Source organism: Castor canadensis, chromosome 9 (assembly GCF_047511655.1).
Source record: "Castor canadensis chromosome 9, mCasCan1.hap1v2, whole genome shotgun sequence".
NCBI lineage: Eukaryota > Metazoa > Chordata > Mammalia > Rodentia > Castoridae > Castor > Castor canadensis.
This window is the reverse complement of record NC_133394.1, coordinates 65556282-65576942: the sequence shown is the minus strand read 5'-3', so window position 1 is coordinate 65576942 and position 20661 is coordinate 65556282. Positions and strand designations below refer to the sequence as shown.

The following is a 20661-nucleotide window of genomic DNA, read 5'->3' as shown; positions in this document are numbered from 1 at the left end:
TGGACCATTTCCAAAACTTGAATGTCAACCCACATTTTTGTCTTTTTGGCCCATCTTTTCCTCCAAGTATTTCGTACTCCATCCAAATGACCAGAGTTGGTCTCGATTTTCCTTTGGTTTCATAGGACAATTGGTATATATTAGAACACTACCACGTTATTTGGTCCTTATTTGCTGATCTGCCTCCGTTGTGTTATGGGTTTAAGAAACAGGAACCTCATATAACATACGTTTTATATCTTCCAGCGCTAATTCCAGAACTGTAGTGTTGCATTTTAATTTCAAAATCATAATCTGCATGTTGCCTGAGCCATTTAGATGTAGGAATATAGTCCCTTCTAATCTTAAATCAATAAACTTCTTATAAGATTCCTTATGCACATTTGTGTGTGTATACTTTTGCATCAACCAATCAGCAAATGCTTTTTAAAAACTCCTTAAGTACATATAACTTTTGCTGTCTGAGGGAAACATCAGCACACACGAAGGTGCACAGAGTAGCCTAAGAACTCCCACACCAGTCGGCGTTCAGAAGCATCAGTTCACTTCCAGTCGCACCTCGGCGCACACAGCTCCTCTTCATAAATTATTAAGAAGTCAAACTGCTTTTTCCATTGGATATAGTTCATTTTGATCTCTAAGAAAATGCCTTTTTAAAAATGGCACCCGCATGTCATTTTCACAAATAAAACTAATTATTCTTTAACATCATTAAATACTTATCAAAGTTCCAATTAAAAGTAAGAGAAGTAAATATATTTTTTCATTTTAATGTATAGATTTTCATTCATATCCTTTTAATTTGCAATGTATTTGTCCTCTACAGTTGCTCATTATATGGATTTTGCTGTAGCAATGTAGCGAATCTTGTTTTCTCCATTAACTACCTTTATATTTGGGTCTGTGGACTTGATTGGAATTTAGGTTGTCCTCTTATTTGTTTTCTGGCAAGACTACTTCAGGTTGGTGTCGTGTCCTCTACGTGGAGGCACATTGTGGTGCTGAATGTGCAAGTACAGAGGAGGAACCATTTTCCTTAGAAACAAGTCTGATTCTGTACTCGCCGTAATCAAAATCTGGGAGCACAATGTTCAAGCATAGACAGTCCAATGACCTAAATTCACTTCGGAGGGTTTTTTTTTTTTTCTTTTTAGCTAATCAAGTCAGTTTTGTCAGGATGGACACACAGGGCCAAGTTCAGCGGAAAAAAAGAAAAACTGTAAGAAAGGAAAACACTTATTTGTAAGATAGTGTCATTGAAGTAGAATGAGTCATAAGGTAAAAAGTTAAAAGAATCAAGAATGTCATAAATAAAAGTAAGGTAAAATTTACCACAGCTTGTTCAGGCAGGTCCCTAAGAGACATTGTGCCTTGCTGGTGAAAACTGTTTTTGTGATGCAAAAATGGAGGATAGAGGCTGAGCATTAGGTGACCACCACGTAGCTTGACAGATGTCAGCATGAGGCTCAGCCTCCCTATGACAGGGCGTTCCCTTCTTTGTGACTTATTTTTAGTGCAACTTCGAGAATGCTGAGAATTCCAAAGGCAGCAAGGTAAGACAACGAGCAGTTTGAGAGGAAAGCGGGAGTGTTGGGAGTAGAAGGAGGTCAGATTAGGGATCAGGATATTTTATACCATTGTGATAGGAAGTTTAAAATATTCTCAAGGGTAACTTTGGAGTTATTCTGTCTAAATTCTGGAGACAGACCTAGAACCATTGGTTTAGAGGCTGTAAATAGATTTGGCTTCAATAAAAGGAAGAAATTTTGTCTGTGCTAAACTGAAATGAGCTAAATTGTGGCAGGTCCTTGATAATAGTCTATAGGCTGGTTGTATATGTGATCCCTGGTTATGTAAAACAAAAACATGATCTTTTTAGGATAGTCTAAAGTGAAAGCTAAAGCAATAAATTCCACATGAAATGCAAGCCATGTCCTTGTTGAAATTCTTTAGAAACCAAGTTTATCCCCACAGTACATTACTTAGCTAACACATTTCCTCAACCCTTTATCAGCCTGTTCCTGTCACTCAGGATGTAATATACAGAGTGAAAAGTTGTACAAGCAATTTAGTTTCAAGTAGTCTTCCAGCTCTAAGATTTCTGACTTGTTTGTTCTTTTTATTTATCATCCTTGTCATCATACCAGTAACATTTCAATATCACCTTAAATCCAGGAAATCAGAACTCAACCCAAGCAAACAGCATCAGATTTCATGGTCCCAACATACACTGGGAGGACAGTAGGACAGGAATGGAAGCTGCCAGGTCTGTCTGACTTCCCAGTCTAGTTAGCATTCTAGGGAATTTCTATTGCTGAAGAGGAGGATGAGAGGCGACACATATAGAAGCCGATAACTGGGGAAACAATCCTATTACTGGTAGCCTAGGCTTGGTGTTTGGCCCAGTCCTCTTTAACTTTGTGCTTTGAAAGGGAATCTCCATCTCCTGGTGCATGTAGGTATCCTGTACTGTGACTACCTCTTGATCCCTTGCCTGTAATCTGATTCCCCAACAGCTCAACTTGAGCACAAGGAACAAGTAATCCCTGCAGCACACCCTCCTCCTTTCTGAGTCCTAATGTCTGTGGAGTATTTTGCCTCTTCTTCACTCCCACTCCCATTTTTTTTTTCTGATTTTTTTTTTCAATTTTTCCTGGACGTAGAGAAGCTCAATTCCCTTGGCTGCCCTAGTACTATATTCCTGGAGTGCTTCTCAGACCACAGTACATTGTCATGCTGCATCTTTTCCTATGTAAAATTATTAAAAGTGCATATGAAAGTAAATGTCATTTTGAGAAAGATCAAAGTATCATTTTCTTGCAGTATTTAAACTTAAAAAAAATAACAACTAAAACCTACACAATTATGTGAGTGTAAAAAATAAGTTTTTACAAACTACTTATATACAAATATATTCATGCTTAGCCACAGGTCACTGCACCTGACCAGTTCTCTGTTGGCTAATGCAGTTCAGTGTTGAGATGATAATAAATCCAACTTTTAGGAAATAGGGTTATTCTTCCTGTGGATGATTCTGTGCCAAAAGCATGGGCACAGCCAGGAAGGAAAAAAAAAATTCATGGTAATCGTGTTTGATTATTAATAACTTGGCATTTAATAATAATATTTGTAATAGTGGAAAAGAGATTTGTTTTGACAGTACTAGGGGTTGAATTGGAGGCCTTGTGTTTGCTGGGCAACACTCCACCACTGTGTCACACAGCCCAGTACTTTTTCTTTTAGTTTTTCAGACAAGGTCTTTACTTTTTCCCAGGTTGACTTGGGTAGCAATCCTTCTATGTTTACAGGCAAGAACCACCACACCTGGCATGTGTTTTGAGCTAGGGTCTTGCTAACTTTTCACCCACGCAGGCCTCAAACTATGATCATCCTATATCTGCTTCCCAAGTAGCAAGATTACAGGTGTGGTTCCACCACTAAAACGGAGATCTTAAGTATATTCAGTTTACATTATTGTTACTCTACGAATATTTATTTTTATTTATACATGATATTAAAAATATGTTGTATTATAAGTGCACTGACTGGAATAATAGAACAGCAGTATTTTAATTTTAATTCAATAGAGTTCTAGAAAAGTGAACAACTAAAAATGTGGGGAAAAGAACATACATGTAGTTTACAAGTCATTTACAGAAGAAGTGGAAATAATACAAAACCGGAGAGACAAAAAAAAAAATAAACCAGGCAGAGAAGGAAGAAGAATCTGAAAATTTGCTATGAGATACAAGATGAATAATTAAGCAGGAAGCCAAGGAAAAGTTACGTCTATTTCCATAAGCACTACAGATTCTTTTTCCTTTTCTATTTTACATGCAAATTAAAGAAGTACACTTGACAGTATTCTTTTTAAGTACGTTTTATTAGATTCATAGCAAAGTTGAGCAGAATTCACAGAGATCTCCGAAAGCTTTTGCTCTTACACAATCAGAACCTCCCTCACCAGTGTTGTGTATTTGTTACCTTCTCTGAACAAACATGGACACATGACTGTCACATCAAGTCCCTAGCTTACATTCAGGCTTGCTCTTGATGGTGTACATTCTAGTAGCTTTGACAAGCACTTAATCACATGTATCCAGCATTGTTGTGTCACAGAGAATATTTCACTTCCTAAAAAAATATCCATGTTCCAGCTGGGCATGGTGGGTGAAGTTTATAATCCCAAGTTACTTGTGTGCGTGTTTTGAATGGATAAAAGCTATTAACACATTTGAGTTAATTCCAAAGAGAATGATGGCCAATTGCTGGATTGGTAATATGTGCAATATAGAAAAAAACAAAGTGCCTTTCACAGCAGCCACACCATATCACACTCCCTCCAGCACAGATGAAGGATGTTCTGTTCTGTTTGATGGTACTGGGGTTTGAACAAAGGGCTTCACACATCCTAGGCAAATGTTCTACCACTTGAGCCACTCCTCCAGCCCCAAGAATGAGTTTCAGTCGCTCCACATTCTCACCAGGATTTGGTGCTGTCAATGTATTGAATTTTGGTGATTCTAATAACTACATAAGGTTGATTTCTAGTAAGGCCTCTGGTCGTAGTTTATAGGCAGCTGCTGTCTTGCTGTGTCCTCATATGACATCTCTTCATATGGGGAAAGATCTCTGGGTCTGTTCCTTTTCTTTCAAGGACACCAGCTTTATCATTTTAGGGACACAACCTTTTTGGCACAAATTCTAAAGACCTTATTTCCAAATATCACCATATTGAGAGTTAAAGTTTCAACATAAGAATTTTGGGAGGACACTCTTCAGTCCATAGCTATAAGATCTGGATCATCTTTTTACAGATTTTTTGCCATGTATCTTCTTTGGTGAAGTTCCTGTTCCAGCTTTTGGCCCATTGTTTTGATCAAGTTTTTCATTTCTTATTGTTGAGTTTTAAGAGTCCTTTGTATATTTTAGATGACAGTGTTTTATGAAAGATATCTTTTCCAAATGTTTTCTTCCAGTCTGTGTTTTGTCTTAGAATCTTCTTGACTCATGTTCTTTTTTAGTGGGATTTTCTCCTGTTTCTTTTTATTTGCTTACTTTTTCCTTTTGTTTCATTCCTGCTTTGCATGGTAAACCCTAGGGGAAAACCCATTATGCACCACTCCATGTTTTTATTCAAACTTGTATGATCACACATACTTGTGTAAAGTGTTTGGTCATTGTTTATTTTTACATAAATGAAAACATATTATGCATAGTTGCTGCATCTTTTTTTACTCACTCAATATAAATCTTGAAAATCACTTCAAATGTTTTTCGTCAGTTGCTATAGTTTGAGTAAGTGTTTCCCAAAGGCCCACATGTTGAGGGATTAGTGCAAAGGGCAGCACTATTGGGAGGTGATAGAACCTTTGAAAAACAAGGCCTGGTAGGAGGCCCTAAGGTCACTGTGGGTATGAGCTCAGAGGATTGTGGGATCGCAGCCCCCTGCCTCTCTCTCTTTGCTTCCTTGCTGTTGAGGTGATCTTTGTGTTCCACTGTTCACTTCCACTATGAGGTGCTGCTGCTTCAAAACTCAAAGCTCTCTGCTAGGACTCCAGAACTGCGACCCAAAAAAGCATTTACTCAAGTGTTGTGTTAGAGTAACAGGCAGATTTTTTTAACACATTATTTATGCAAAATTTCATGCTGAATTTGCAATAATTTATCTAAGCATTGCTATATTGATGAACAATCCTTTCTATATATTTTTGTAGACTATCTCAAGAATGCTACAATAAACATCATTGTGCACATGTGCCTTGCCACAATGCTGTTATTTTTATAGGAAGATTCTTGCAGATTCATATGTTGAAATCCTAATCACCAATATTGACTGCATTTAAAGATAGGATTATTAGGACTGATAGAAGAAGAGGAGGAGGCGGAGAAGGAGAAGGAGGGAGAAGAGGGAGAAGAGAAAGAGGAAAAAAGAGAAGATATGGTAAGAATTCAGCCATCTGCAAACCACAGGGTTCTCAGTAGAAACCAAATGAGCCAGCACCTTGACCTTGGATTTTCCAGCCTCCACATTGCTGCTTAAGCTACCAAATCTACAGTATTTTGTGGTAATAGCTCAAGCATGCTAATACAGTATACCTTTCCCATTGTGATTGTAAGATCTTAAACTCTAGTTAAAAGAATAGAAAATTTTGCTCTTACAATTGTCCCTATGTCCCTTTGCTTAGATTTGTATAATTTATGCTCTCATTCTAAAGGATTCTTTATTAAATTTTTAATTTATATTTTGTAATTTTAATTGTACATATTTACAATTAAATATATAGACTAAAGTGATGCACATATACAATGTGTATTATGATCAAATTAGGGAAGTTAGCATTTGCATATCTTTAGGGTTTTGGTTTTTGTTTTTTTGCGATGCTGGGGATTGAACCCAAAGTCTTTTTCTTAAACATTTTTATTAGTATATATTTAGTTGTATGGGGGCTTTCATTGTCACATTTTCATATATGTTTGCAATGTACCTTGTGAACCCAGGATATTGCATATGTTAGGCAAGCACTCAAACAGTGAGATACAGCTCCAGTCCTTGGTTTTTGAAATAGAATCTAGGTATGGAGCTCAGATTGGCCTTGAACTGTGGGTCTTCCTGATTCTGCCTCCTGAGAGCAGGAGTTGCAGTGTGCATCACCACACTTGGCCCTAAATCTTTTAAATAACACATAATAATTGCACCTGATTGTGTGATATTTTAATACATGTGTGCATTGTATACTGAGAAAATAATTAACATTTGAATCTCTTTATCATTATTTTTATGTTTTGAGTCTTTAAACTCCCCTCTTTTAGTTATCAATAAAATATATGCTACATTATAGTGACGTATGTCACTCTCTGTGCTGTAGAGCACTAAAACTTATTCCTCCTATCTGTTTTGGTGTCTTATACATAATCCCTGTACTCCCCCTAACAGCCTCTAGAATGGTTTTATGGTTTTAGCCAACTTTTTTAATAAGTCTTTTTTGACTCCAGAACACAGGTCATTTCTGGCTGAGTCTTTCCCAAACCTTGTGGGTTATGATCATATCATATCACTATGAAGAGGTAAACAATGACCTTTCTCTCTTTCATTGTCCTGAATCCTATACCAAGTAAAAGTCAGAGATGTAGCAGATAATCCTAATAAAATAAACAAACCATGGCTCAAAACCACAATAGAGTGCTCCATAGAGTACTGTGAAGGGCTTACATGAATATGAACAAAGTACCGCACCTGAGCTTCCACATAGTGAGAGACAGAATGAGATGTGAATTCCAAGAGCACAACAGACAGAAATTATATGGAACCTCTAAGTCAATCACTGGTGAAACTTATGCATACTTTGTATATTATTTGCATATATGAAAACATTCTTTGCCTATAAACTTTTAGAAAAATTGTCCAAAAGAATAATTCTACACTTGGAGTATGTGGTTCAGGGAGCAGAGCACTGACTCAGAGTACATGCTGAGTGGGGTTCTTTTCAGCAACCAGAAAAACATCTCCCCTTTTCCATCTCATAGTAGCTTTGTCAGTTTACAATCCATGTGTCTTACAGGTGCAGCTATTATTTACTAGGTATACCATAAATAGAAAATGATTGGCTGAAGGAGTGGTTCAAGTAGTAGTGTCTGTCTAGCAAGAGAAAATGATTGGGAAGCACCAGGGAGTCTCTGATGGTGATAATATATAAATTGCATTGCATTTAGGTCATTTTATTATAAATATTACAGTAGATTGTTTTTATTAATGTCTATTCTTTTCTTTAATAATGGCTTTATCCAAATAGGGTATTATTTAGAAATATGTAATAAGTTATATAAGAATTAGAGGCATGGATCATATTACAATGAATAAATTTCACATTTTATTATTATGATATAAAGATCACAGCTATTTAACTTATAAGGCTGCAAATTTTATTACCAATACCATCACTCAGTATTAAATTTTCTTCTGACTAATGCCCACAGTATTAATGTTTCCAAGAATAAGGGTGTTTTTCAAGAAGTTCGTAGTTGCTAGTGTAACATATACTCATCATTTAATTAATCTATAATAGAATGTCTCCAAAGAAATTAAACTAACTATATCTTAATCAATTTCTCTCATTTTCCATAGGAGCATAGATTAATATCACAAAAATATGTAATAATTTAAAGCAATGCAGAAGATGCATATTAAAAGAATCTGGTTCTCAGAAAAAATTTAAAGTTATTAAAATTGGAGCCCTTTGATAAGTCACTTAAAATTATTAGAATTATTTGGTTTCAAAAATGAATATTCATTGTATTTATCTCATTAAGGGGAAAAATAAATGAACTGATTCACAAATACTATAAAAGTACTGGAAACCAGTAAACCGTAATAAAATCAGACTGTAATAAAACCAGAAGTTGACATTGTAATGAAAAAAGAAATGCCATGTTGATGTATAGGAAAATGTTTGCTCTTTTATAATGAACCAGAAGCACCTGTTACCAGAGGAAAGTATAAGTGTCAAAGGGAATAGTTCTTTTCACAAAGTTTTCTACTTAGAACTGCAGAATTCAGGCCAGTAAATCAAAATTGTATACAATAAAAGAAAAGCCAAGAACTAGGTTTATTGTGAGAAGAGTGTTTTAAAGGTTCACTAGACCATCAATTCTCTCGCAAAGTTCAAAAAGCTGTAGTTTACTATCCACTTGGCTCTTTCTTCCAAAGTGAATTTTATACTATATTCAAACATCATCTGTATACAATATCCTACTGATGTTGGCATTTGGCACAAAGATTTTCTGTTTGCTAGTCAAATGTTCACTCTGCATCTTTTCTTTGTATCCCCATCCTTTCTTCCCTGCACCCTTTCTTTCTACTAAATATACACCAAGTGGCAACTCTTTGTGACATTCTGATTTGTGCTGAGGGTGGGAGAAATTAGTCATGTTTTTCCTTAAAGAAGTTCAATTTAATGATGAACATTTATTAATTCTTTTCTTTGAAATTAAAGTATTATAATTACATTACTTTGATAATAGGTGATAGGAATAAGACTATGAATAATTCTATTAACTTCTTCCCTTTATTTGTATTATTTTAATTTCAATTTTTTTTTTTTTTGGTCTGGGGATCAAACCCAGGGCCTTGCGAATGCTACAGTCTCAGTCCCTGCTTCCCAATTTTGAATAGGTTTTACTCACATTTTAATTTTATTCCAAACATTTAATAATAATTTAAACTAGTAAATTCTCATTTTTATTTTCAATAAACTTTCAGAAATTTTATGAAAAATACATATTTCTGTGTTCTAATCTAACAAATAGAGTATAGAAATACCTATTTCTATGCCTTGTCTTAACAAAAGTATGAGTTTTTCAAATAGTAGTATTTTAACAACTTATGATTGTCTTTAGATTGTGCTAAAACACATCAAAAGCAAGAATATCTATAAGGATATAATGCTGCTGCAATATTGTCCTGAGCAAACTTTGTCAAAAGCATAGATGGATACACTTGTCTGTTTCCACAATGTCAGAATTCAATGAATGACAATAAATTCATTCTTTTATTCCTGTCTTTTCTTAAATCTTTTTATTAGCATAATTGTCAGGGGATTTTGTTGTGACTTTTCCATATATACATACAATGTACCTCTGCTAGGTTCATCTCTACCATTGTGCTCCCTCATTCTCCCATGTCACATATTATTTCACAACAATACAGAGGTTACAGGATTACTAAGAAAGGGTTTTAGTGGCTGTAGGGTTCAGAGGCCTTGCAGAAGGCAAGATTAGGGAGCTGATACAGGTGCAAAGAGAGTCAATGCACGGTTAGGTAAGTGGGCTGTTGTGTCCCTATGCTGTTAAAACGCATAGCTAAGTGTCAAAACAAATATAATTCAAGGCCCAATGATGGTTCAAGGTGCTGAGCGGATTCCAAGCTTACTGGATCAAAACAGACTGATAGCAATTTGAGGGGGTTATGTCAAGCAATGAGGGGGATTGAGTTTGTCACCTCCTGTCTATCTGAAATGTAGCAGGAATCTTGAACAGAGACACTGGACTCTGTCCGAGGCAATTCAGCAGGAAGCAAAGTGTTATTGTGCTGGCACAGACTCAAAGGACTGGAGTCCAAAGGTTGAGCCCCGAGAACAAAGGGGGCTCATCTTATATACCCTTGGAAGCAGGTTACAGAAGCAGTAAGCAAGGTTTAACCCATACATGGCTGCATGCAACTGTACTGGCTACTTCACCTCCAGTGCTATATGACAGTCTTCATGTTTAGATTCTTTAAGTTTTATCTCTCTGTTATGCCATCCCTTCCCCCTTGCCACATTATCAGAACACAGACTTGCTTGCTTCTTTTTTGGTCCTTCTCCCTGCTACAATAAGGCATGCACAAGGTGGTCTGATGATGAATTGTTGGGGCCACTACACCCCAATGTTAGGTGTACCACCTTTCATATGATTCAGACTTTATTCCTTAGGCTTGTGTGTTCAATAAATTCAGTGACCTGATATTTCTGGTATGGATTTGATTCAACAACATATATATGTCCATGTGTTTCTGGTTTAGTTTGATAAGTTCCTAAGTGGTAATCTTTTATTTATATAAATAAGTTATTTATAACCTGTGCCATGGTATGTGCTGGACAGGTGGCGGTTGCTAACTTACATAGACAAGATGCAGAGTCATTCTGCGTCAGCATTTGTGCTCAAAATGAATCAGCTGCTGTTTTGTGAAATGGAGTCCCTCAGGGGAAGGCACAAGCTGAAAGTTATTGTTCCATACTGTGTGGAGTAACTTTGGAGCAGGGCATAGCCTGACCTCAACAACTATAACAAATAGTAAGACAGGGGCAAGGCAAGTTAAATATCACTACTTTGAATGAGAACAAACTATCTTCACCTTAAAGAAAATTTAGTTCTCATAATCTACATAGTGATTTAGTAATGCATAAATCATGAAAATCAAGGAAATGCCATTGGTTCCTTGCTTCCGTAACCCTCCACCCCACACCAGTATTAATTCCCCAATGTTCCTTAAAGAGGTGCAGCTATGGTGTGGCCAAAGTTAGTAGTGCCAGGTACGCCTTAGTATTGATAATTGGTCCATTTCTCTCTTCTTCTGACCAAATCTTTAAACTAATAAGTGTGGGCTGATTGCTCCATTGTTTAAAACAATGCCTTGGGGTATAACTTTTTCTGTAAAGTTATTTTATCAAATGGTGGTTCCTTTAAAGGAATGGTTTCTGAGATCACTGATATTTGTTCTGATCCAAGAAGGGCTTTTCCAAGCTGTTAGTCCTTAGTTCTCTCCTGCAAACAGGGGAATCGAGGCAGTGTCTTCATTAAACCCACAGATCCAGTTCCCTTCCCCAACTCTCCACTGGTCTTGAGCATGTGACAGGTTGGAGAAAGAGGCGAAGAACTCTGTTTTATGAACTGATTCTTCCAGGCAAATTCTCTCAAGGCAGAGCTGTGGAGCTGAGAGTTAGGACAATGCAAAGCTTTACTCTGTGTGACAACTCCCTAAAGCAGCTTAAATCTTTATGCAACCTGTGCTCCACTCACTCTGAATGGAATCACTCTTCCTGGGTCAGGGCAATAGCAACAGGGATCCCAGCATTTCCAATGTGCCACACCCAAGTTCAATCTGCTTCATCAGCAGGACTGGGTGAAAGAGTTCTCTTACCTCTCAGTCATATTCACCCAGGACCTAGCCTCAAAAGCAGGTAGCTGGAACAGGATGGGAAATTCATTCCCCACTTCCGCTTTGGGAGTCCCTTGTTCTGGGCCAAAGGGGTCTGCCATGAAAAGGAAGGGTGTGCTCTTGGTTTATTCAGACTCTCCTTTTTCTTGCCATATTTTCATAATTTATTAAATAGTTGTCTCTTCACTCATTATTTGCTCTTAGAAGCATTTCACAGTCCTTAATTAAAAAAAGAAAAAAAAAACTTTCATTAGTTTCCCTGGAAAACAGGTTAGTGCAGCTCTCTGTGCTGCTGGAAGTCAATCTCCTATCTTATTATTTGAAATGAAAAGTTCTAGTCAATAATTGGAACAGGCCACCTCCTGTGTAGTTATTAATATCTTTGCTTCATTTTTCAGTTAGGTAGGTTTCCTTTTTAAATGACTTGTTAAAACCTTTTAATGAAGAAATTTGTTCTTTTGTTTCATCCTTGACTTTGTAAGTTGTGAGCCTGCATTTGCCTCACTTAATTTTAAACACTGCCTATGTGATAATCTTTTCCTTGTATTGATACTGAGATTTTGAAAGGGTTTGCATGTTTGCTAGTTTATTAACTTGTTTAATTTTATGTACTTATTTATAACTGATTCACGGGGATTCTCGGGTGGTGAGGGTTACTTTTTTCTGCACTTAGATTGAACTCAAAGGTAGAAACTAGAACAGCAAGAATCAGAGAAGTTCTGTTTGCAGAGATGAAAAAGGAAAGACCTCATGGGGGCATGCAGAGGGAGGAAACAAGTAGTTCCCCCAAGTTGGGCCAGAAGTCAGGTTTTATAGCTTTTTTATTGCCAGTGGAAGAGTATGTTTCTGTGCTGAGAAGATTTTGGTCCAAACAGGTGTTTCTTGGGAGAGGGGTGCATTTCTCCCTGGCTAATAGCCATCTTTGGGGAACACCTGGACTTCCCACAGTCCGTCCTTCATAACCTTGATATTATTATCATGAATCGTACTCCCTCCAAATCATTGCTCTCCTTTTTTTTTTTTTTGTGGTACTGGGGCTTTGAACTCAAGGCCTACACCTTGAGCCACTCTACCAGACCTTTTTTGGTGATGGTTTTTTTTGAGATAGGGTCTCACAGAACTATTTGCCCTGGCTGTCACTGAACCGAGGTCCTCCTTATCTCTGCCTCCTAAGTAGCTAGGATTATAGGCATGAGCCATGGGCGCCTGGCTCTCCCCAGCTTTTGAAGTCAAATGAAAACAATTATTTTATAGCTAGGATTTCCAGCTCACCTTTCATGGCCTGGCCTTTGAGTGATTATGCTTCTTTGGCTTTCAAAGATTCTTTTATTGTAATCCCACTCTGTGAAGGTGGTACCAATCTGGGAGACAGTACTAGATTTTCCTTTTCAGGTTTCTCTTTCAACCCTCCCCCACCTCAACACAGATCTTTTTGGGATCATAGTGGTAGTCCTTAGCTCTTCTTTTCAATTTAAAATCATGCCCAGTAACTGGTGGCTCAACCAGTAATGGCAAAATTGCTATCAGAGTTTCTCCTATGTGACCTGTAGCTCTCATGAAAATAAGACCTTGACTGCTAGTCTTGCCACCTTGTGTTTTCAGAAGAACCCTGGTTGCAAATGTAGTGACTTCAAACAATCTTGTCTTCATTTTGCTCTCAGTTTCTTTCAGAAAAAGAAGGAAATAAGAAACAATCTTTACAACTTACCAGACAAGAAATTGTACTTTTGCTATACACATCATGTCATATCTTAGGCAAATTAATATGAAATATGCAAGTTGTACATAGATCATTTCCTTCTTTGTTTAAAATAACATCTCACTTTTGATAGCTAGCAATTTATTATTTTTTAAAAGTATTCTGAGTTCTCACCTCCTAAAATTTGCTGTGACATACAATTGTGATCTCTGGCAGGACATTTAAGTTAGCATTGTTCCAAATAGTTACCTGATACTAAATATGTGCTTAATACATTTTTTAATGTATTTTATAGGTAAGTGAACCACTTCATCATGGCTACTTCCAAATTTTACGGTTTGGTAAATTTATACTAAATGGAAAAGATTCCACTAGCAAAATCACAAGAAGAACTTAATTTTAAGAAGAAAACTTTTTGGAAAACTATCCCAATCGCAGGAACATTTTGTTAATGCTAATTAACAGTATTAATTTAATTTAGCTCTTTTCTAAAATATTACTATTATTGGTCTCCATCTGGTCTAATTAATAAAAATCCTTCTTCAACTGATTCTGATCATCAGCCAAATTTCATTTTCCCCAATCTGGCTTGGTTACTCCATCTGTAGCAGCCTTGCTTTTCTAAAGAGCTAGAAACACAATGACTGCTGGTTGTAACATTACAGCTATGTTCCACCATATCCATTGAATATCTCCATCTTGCTGTTCAGAAGGTGCAAAAGAGGTTGAAACTTACCAGTGATTCTTCCAGAAAAAGAGATACCTACACTAAACAAATATAATTTTAGAGTTTAAAAGTAAAATTGTGCTCTTTGGAAGTTAGTGATAATTTTGAATCATAATAGTTAACTAGCATAGAAACTGAATAATCAACAATCAAGTACTGTGAAGTAGTGTCTCCAAGATGTTGGATATAAGGACATCCCTTACATGAAGACATGTAGCTCCTTTTTGTTTGAATGTTCCCTCTAAAACTCATGTTGAAATTTGTTGTTGTAATAATATTAAGAAGTGAAACCCTTAAGAAGTGTTTAGGCCATGAGGAGTCCACTTCAAGGAAGTGAGTTTATTACTGTGGCAGTAGATTCCTATAAAAGGATGAGTTCAGTCCCTCGTTGCCTCTCTGTTTTCCTCCCTTTGCCCTTCTGCCTTTCACTGAGGAATGAAATAACCTGCGCTTTATCTTGGGCTTCCAGCTTCCAGTGAGCCAGTAAGTTTCTGTTCATTACAAGTTACCCAGAATGGATAAGATACTCTACCACTTGAGCCACTCCACCAGCCCAACATTTATATCTCTAAAGGATATCCTATAATACAATTTACATTTAGAATGAGAAGTTTCACATTATAGTATCTTAATACCTTACACACACACACACACACACACACACATACACACACACACACAGTGTTTTCACCACGAATCTGTTTCTACAATTTCTCGGGTTTGAATATTCTTATTCTCTTGCAGTTAGTTGACTCTTCTGTAGCTTGCACGTCTACTCTTGAGTGTGGCCTCTTGTCCCATTGCAACACTGTAACTACCTTTTTTTGATTATCAAAAGAAGCTCAGTTATAACAAATTGTATAATCACTTTCCACTTGTAAATTATTGTCATCAAATTCTCCATATATAGCCTAATGTTCTTAAACTTAATGAAACACTTTAATGAACTCAATATTGCTTACTTTTAAGATTAAAATCCAAAGTTATTTCAACCTAAAATCAACCCATATTAATTTAATATCTATTTGTTTGGAATTAAAACAATTGACCTTTGCTCAATTGGTGACCAAGTTTTAGTAAATCTTTTCCTCAAAGAAAAAATAGATATACTTTAAAAATATCACTAATAATTGATTTATTTAAATTAGGATTGTGTCAGTATGTATTCCTATGATCTAATAGTTTGACGTTTATGGCTGACAAATTTCTTATATCACATTTTTATATTTATCTTTCAATCAATTAGTCATTGATAGATAATTCTATTTTCTATTTGTTAATAATAGAAATAAAGTCATGGACATATGGCTTTTCTCTTCTCACCCTTGACATGTCTGCACAAATGCCACCACCCCCAAAAACCTTTTTATCCACCTTATCTGAGAGAATTCCTCCCTTGCATTGTAGTCCCCCCTCCTCCCTCACTGAATTCTATTCTAATGACCGCTATCATTGACATTGTAATTCTTTATTTACCACCTGTTTACTTATTGTTTCTCTTTCACTAGCAAAATACTTAGTGATAGAAGGCAGAAAATCATTCCATCTTATTCATTACTGTATTTCAATATCTGGAACTGTTTTGGTGAATGGTCAATGCACAATAAATATTTTTTGACAAATGGAAGGTAAAAATAATATATTCTAAGAAATTCAATGTGTTAGTCACTTTTTGCCACTGTAACAGGATGCTTGAGGTAACAATTTCAAAGGAAGAAGGAATTAATTTGACTCACAGTTTCAGATGTTTCAGTCAAGGGTCAGAGGTCTCCATTACTTTGAGCCCTAGATGAAGCAGCACATTTTGGTGGCCAGGACGCAGAGACAGATAGGAAGAAGAAGCCAGAGACAAAGATATACACTCAGTTGCATACTTTGTCTAATTAGACCCCACCTCCTAAACTTTCTACCATCACCCAAAGTAATGTCACCAGCTGGGGACGCTGCCTTCAATGCCTGAGCTGTGGAGAGGCAGGTCATATTCAGACCATAAAGCTTACCATCTTCTTTACTTTTGTACTCTTCCACACTTCCTTCCCTCTCCCATTGCTTATCCTTCTTGTTGATATCATCAGTGGGGGATTTATTCACTAATAGCAAGGAAACTGTTCTTAGACTGAATAGCAAATTTTACGGGATCTCATATTTTCTATGTAGTCAAAAAAAAATACTAGCTTTTACCATATACCTCAATTAACGTATTAACAGAGAACAGTTAGAGTAACATAACAACATTCACATAATAGAAAAAAGTTTTACCCTACTGTGCAAAAAAGTTAAAATCTGTCACATGACGTGAATAAGCTACATTTTCTTTCACAAAGCAGAATGCAGTGTTTTAATCCTAAAATTTCCTATGAGGCACTAAAGGTAAACTTAGATTATTCCAGTAATTTATTCAGACCTTGCAATACTTTTCTTTTTTGGATACATGGTCCATTTTTTAAAAACTACTCCTGTTCTCTGCTTTCCTCAAAAGGTGTCTGAAGGGACCAGGGAGGCCAGCCTTTCTCCCCTTGTGTGTCCAGGAAGAAGGAGGCCTTGAAGCCTATGCTAATGCATTCTTACACATATTCTGGCCTCTTCAAGCTTCATAGAAGCATCTCTTGTCCACCTGTTATCTTTGCTTCTCATTGGCATCACAGATGAATATGTTGCTCCTCATATCAAAGGATAAACATATGTTGGAACTCTTACTTCCTGACACTCCCTAAAACATACTCTCATTGCAATCTTCCCCAAAGCTCTGAAATCACATTGATTTCTCTTTTCTTCTCACACATCACATCCAATCTGTCAGCAAATCTAGTTGGCTTGACTATTAGAACTGTCAAGACTCTGACAGCTTCTCAGTACCTTTACTCGTACACCAATGTGGTCTATGCCTCGTGATTGAACATAAGCACCCACCCTATTCCCACTGTTGAATGTTATTCTCATAGAACAAACACCCAGAGTGACTGTTTGAAAACGTATGTGAAGCCCATCCTGATGGCACATGTCTACAATCCCAACACTGGGGATCTCAAAAAAAAAACTTAGGTAAGATTATGCCCAATTTCTGCTCAAAATTATCATATGCAGAGGCCTAAAAAGGCCTGCACCATGTGGTCGCCTATTGTATCTTCAGTTTTCACCATCCCCCCCTCACAAGCTCCTCTCACTTCTGATACATTTATTCCCTTGCTACTCTCTAAACAATGTCTCTTTTGCTTAAGAGACTTGATTTTTTACTCCACCTGGAATGATTTCCTCCAAGTTGTCTTTATGGTTTTCTTACCTTCTGCAAATCTGCACTCAAATGTACCACTATTGCAGAGGCCTTTCTTTAACAGTATTGAACACTTCAGTCCCTCATTATCACATTTTTACAAAGCAATTTTAGTATCACACACATAACACACACACACTCATGGAAATCATTTGTTACTATTGGAATGTAGGCTCCATGGTTAGAAGAAGATGTTTATTAGTTTATGGCTGTATCCCTGCTTTTTTTGAACAATGTATGGTACAGAGGTAGCAAATAAATATTCCTAGTGCATTTATCCCCATTCTCACACTGGTTAGAACTCAGTGGTTGCCCCATGGACTTGGCCCCATTGTAATTCTGGATAGGATTGTATTCTAATCCTGAGGTTTGTCTATGATTCTTCTTGGCTTTTTTTCTTTTCCTTGCATTGTATCTTTTCTGCAGGATCATGTCATGTGGCTGCTCTATCCTCTTTGGTAAACTCCCAAACCCAGCACATATGATACTCCAGGTCACATGTGGACTTTTGACTTCTCCATATCACTGGAGAGTATGAGTGAATGGAAGCGATGAGTGTTAGAAAATAATCATGTGTTCTGCATTTGCCCAATCATGTAGATCTATTAGTTTTTGTCAAATTCACTTTACCAGTTAATAAACAATCCTCAGGGAAGACTCCTCCCATAGTCCCAAATGGAAAACTCAACTTCAATGTTGGCTCTCCCCTCACACTTTCCTAGTCACAATGAAGAGTAAAGAGCACAAACAAGTCCTCTCCCTGGTTCACCCACTTATCCTCTTTCTGACTCTGCTCCAACTTCCTGTCCCTGTTCCTTCCCATTGTTCTCCTGGGTTTTCTATATTCTTTCATATTCATATCAAAACCTGGGTTCTCTCTACCATTCCATATAGTACAATTCTGTCCCAACTTATGGTAAGTAGGATACAAACTATATTGAAAAACTTTTATTTTTTTTTCAATGAAACCTGGAAAGTATTTTCTTTTCATGTACTCTGGAAGTCATTTTGACGCTTCAGGATTATCACTGATCTCCATTCCTGTCTCCAGGTGAAACTACTCTCTACTTTTCTGAGCAAATAAAATACTTAGACTAGCATTGATGGTTAAGGGCTATTAAGGGATCAGAATCAAGGAAGCAAAGAAAATATATTTTTATTTCTGAACTATTATTCCTGTAACAAAACTAAACAACAATCTCTTTTCTTGCTTAGTGTGTGAAGCTTATGTATCTCACAATCATAAGAACTAATGGTTTGAAGAACACTCACAGATCATGACCACAAAATAAAATCAAGATGAAAATTCCAAGCTTCAATCCTCTGTAGCAGAGACTAAACTAACATATATTGAGTACCTCTTCCATTTCAGTAAATTTTAGACATGACAAAAAATGTCTAATGAAATTTTCTTAATAACACAATAGGGAGGAACCCTCAAACTCTGATACTCTTTTAATGCTTCTTGTTGCAGTTTCTTGTAAGTTCAATCATGTTTTATTTCTACTGTCTTTTAACAACCCACACACTTTTGCTCCCCTACTTTCAGCAGATTAAAAGAAATGTACACAATTCCCTTAATTTTTTACCCCTACATTTCCAAACTGGATCTTTACTCATTCTCATCTTCCTTTCAACTCAAGGGAAGACAATACCCTTTTTCTCAAGTTCATCTTGGCAGTGGAGCTGTGAATCCAATTCCTTCTCACCATTTTTAGTACTCGAACCCTTATCTTTTTTGAATCCTTCTCCCTCTTTCCCTCCCCTTTTCTCTTTCTTTCTTTACATTGGACACCATTTCTGACAAGACCACTTTGTCATTCCATCATTCTGAGTCTTCACATTTCCACTGACCTCCATGTCCAAAAAGCCATGTACATTGTTGGTGGTGCTCTTTCAATCACACAGTCATGTCTTAGATTTTCATGTTGCTGTTTCTTCTCCATCTTTTTAGGGGGTTCATGCACTCCAATGTCCTGCTTCTTCAAAGTTGTGTAACAAAATCACTCTAAGAAAAAATAGGTATAGTCTCTTTAAAATGCATAGGTCTGGGGTCTTTTTTTTGTATAAGTCCATGGTGGCTCTGAGTTACATCAAAGCTTGAAAACCACAGCTCTAGGGGTTTTTAAGACCATAACTGCAGTCCCCAGGAGTATGTGAATTTTCACCCATTCAGAATTCTCTCCTTTCTCATCTATAATTGAGTGCTGTCCTAGATCTGCCACCACTTGAGCATCCTACCTCTAGTATACTCTAATGCAGTTTTGTTGAAACGAACTATGTAAACAAAGTCTTCATGAAAAATATGGTCTGTGTTCTTCTTTCCTCCGAATCAAATCTCATTTTCTTCAAAAATTAGCCTAAGTGCGTTACTTTTTCAGAATAACATCACAGATTTAATGTCATTTTGTGATACTTTATTAAGTATCACCAGTAGGATGGTGACTAGATAAAGAATAGGATGCTTAAAGGCATGCTCAAGCACTGAAGTACAGTTTTTAGGTTAAATTTATAAGTACATTGAAATATTTGTTAGAAAATTGAGTTTTGGGGGATGATGGACTGTTCCCATTAGAGAATTCTAACTGAAAACAAAATTTAATGAAGTTAATAAAAATTCAGTAGATTGACAGCTAATTACAAAAATTCATTTTTATAATTAATGTAATTAATGAATTAATGTATCCCATATGTGAAAGCAGCATAGCAGGCTAGTCCTCTCGTTTCATGCTATCTTAGCTTTAATGCCTACTTTGGGCTCCAAGTACTTTCATAAGACAATCCCCCGCACTTGCTGGTGATATTCTATGGATATACTTCTGTGGCTGTGCATAGCAGCATGTGTATTGTGGTCCTTCTAAACAGGCAAGCACACACCTAGTATTCGCATATACATACTCCCATTATGTTCATTAAGGTACATAAAGTCTGAATGTAGCAAAGTTATGTCAGAGTAGTAGTAAGCTGAGGTTTTTAAGCCTCCGTAGATCAAGACAGTCAGAGGATGGTTCTCACAGCATCATGAACGTAGCACTGGTTATATGCTATGATGGGGTTTTTCCATTACACGATCAGATGACCTCATGATATGACATAAATATGTGGTGGATCTTCACTTGCAAACACACATTCCCAATGTCATTTTGTATAAATGGCTTCTATAATGTACGTGATAATGAAACCAAAGTTCTAAGTTGTGTACATTGCATGTAAATATTTTTCTTCTAAGACATAACATTAGTTTTGTAGGCATAACAATATGAAGGATT

The 20661-nt window shown here is 36.6% G+C and overlaps 1 non-coding gene across 1 annotated transcript; it reads left to right on the top strand.

Annotated features, from left to right (window-relative positions):
• The first annotated feature begins 2928 nt into the window (after positions 1 to 2928).
• On the top strand, positions 2929 to 3059 carry LOC141411230 (small nucleolar RNA SNORA65). The gene has a single exon (XR_012436045.1). It is a non-coding gene; the product is annotated as a small nucleolar RNA SNORA65 (small nucleolar RNA).
• The last annotated feature ends 17602 nt before the right edge of the window (positions 3060 to 20661 follow it).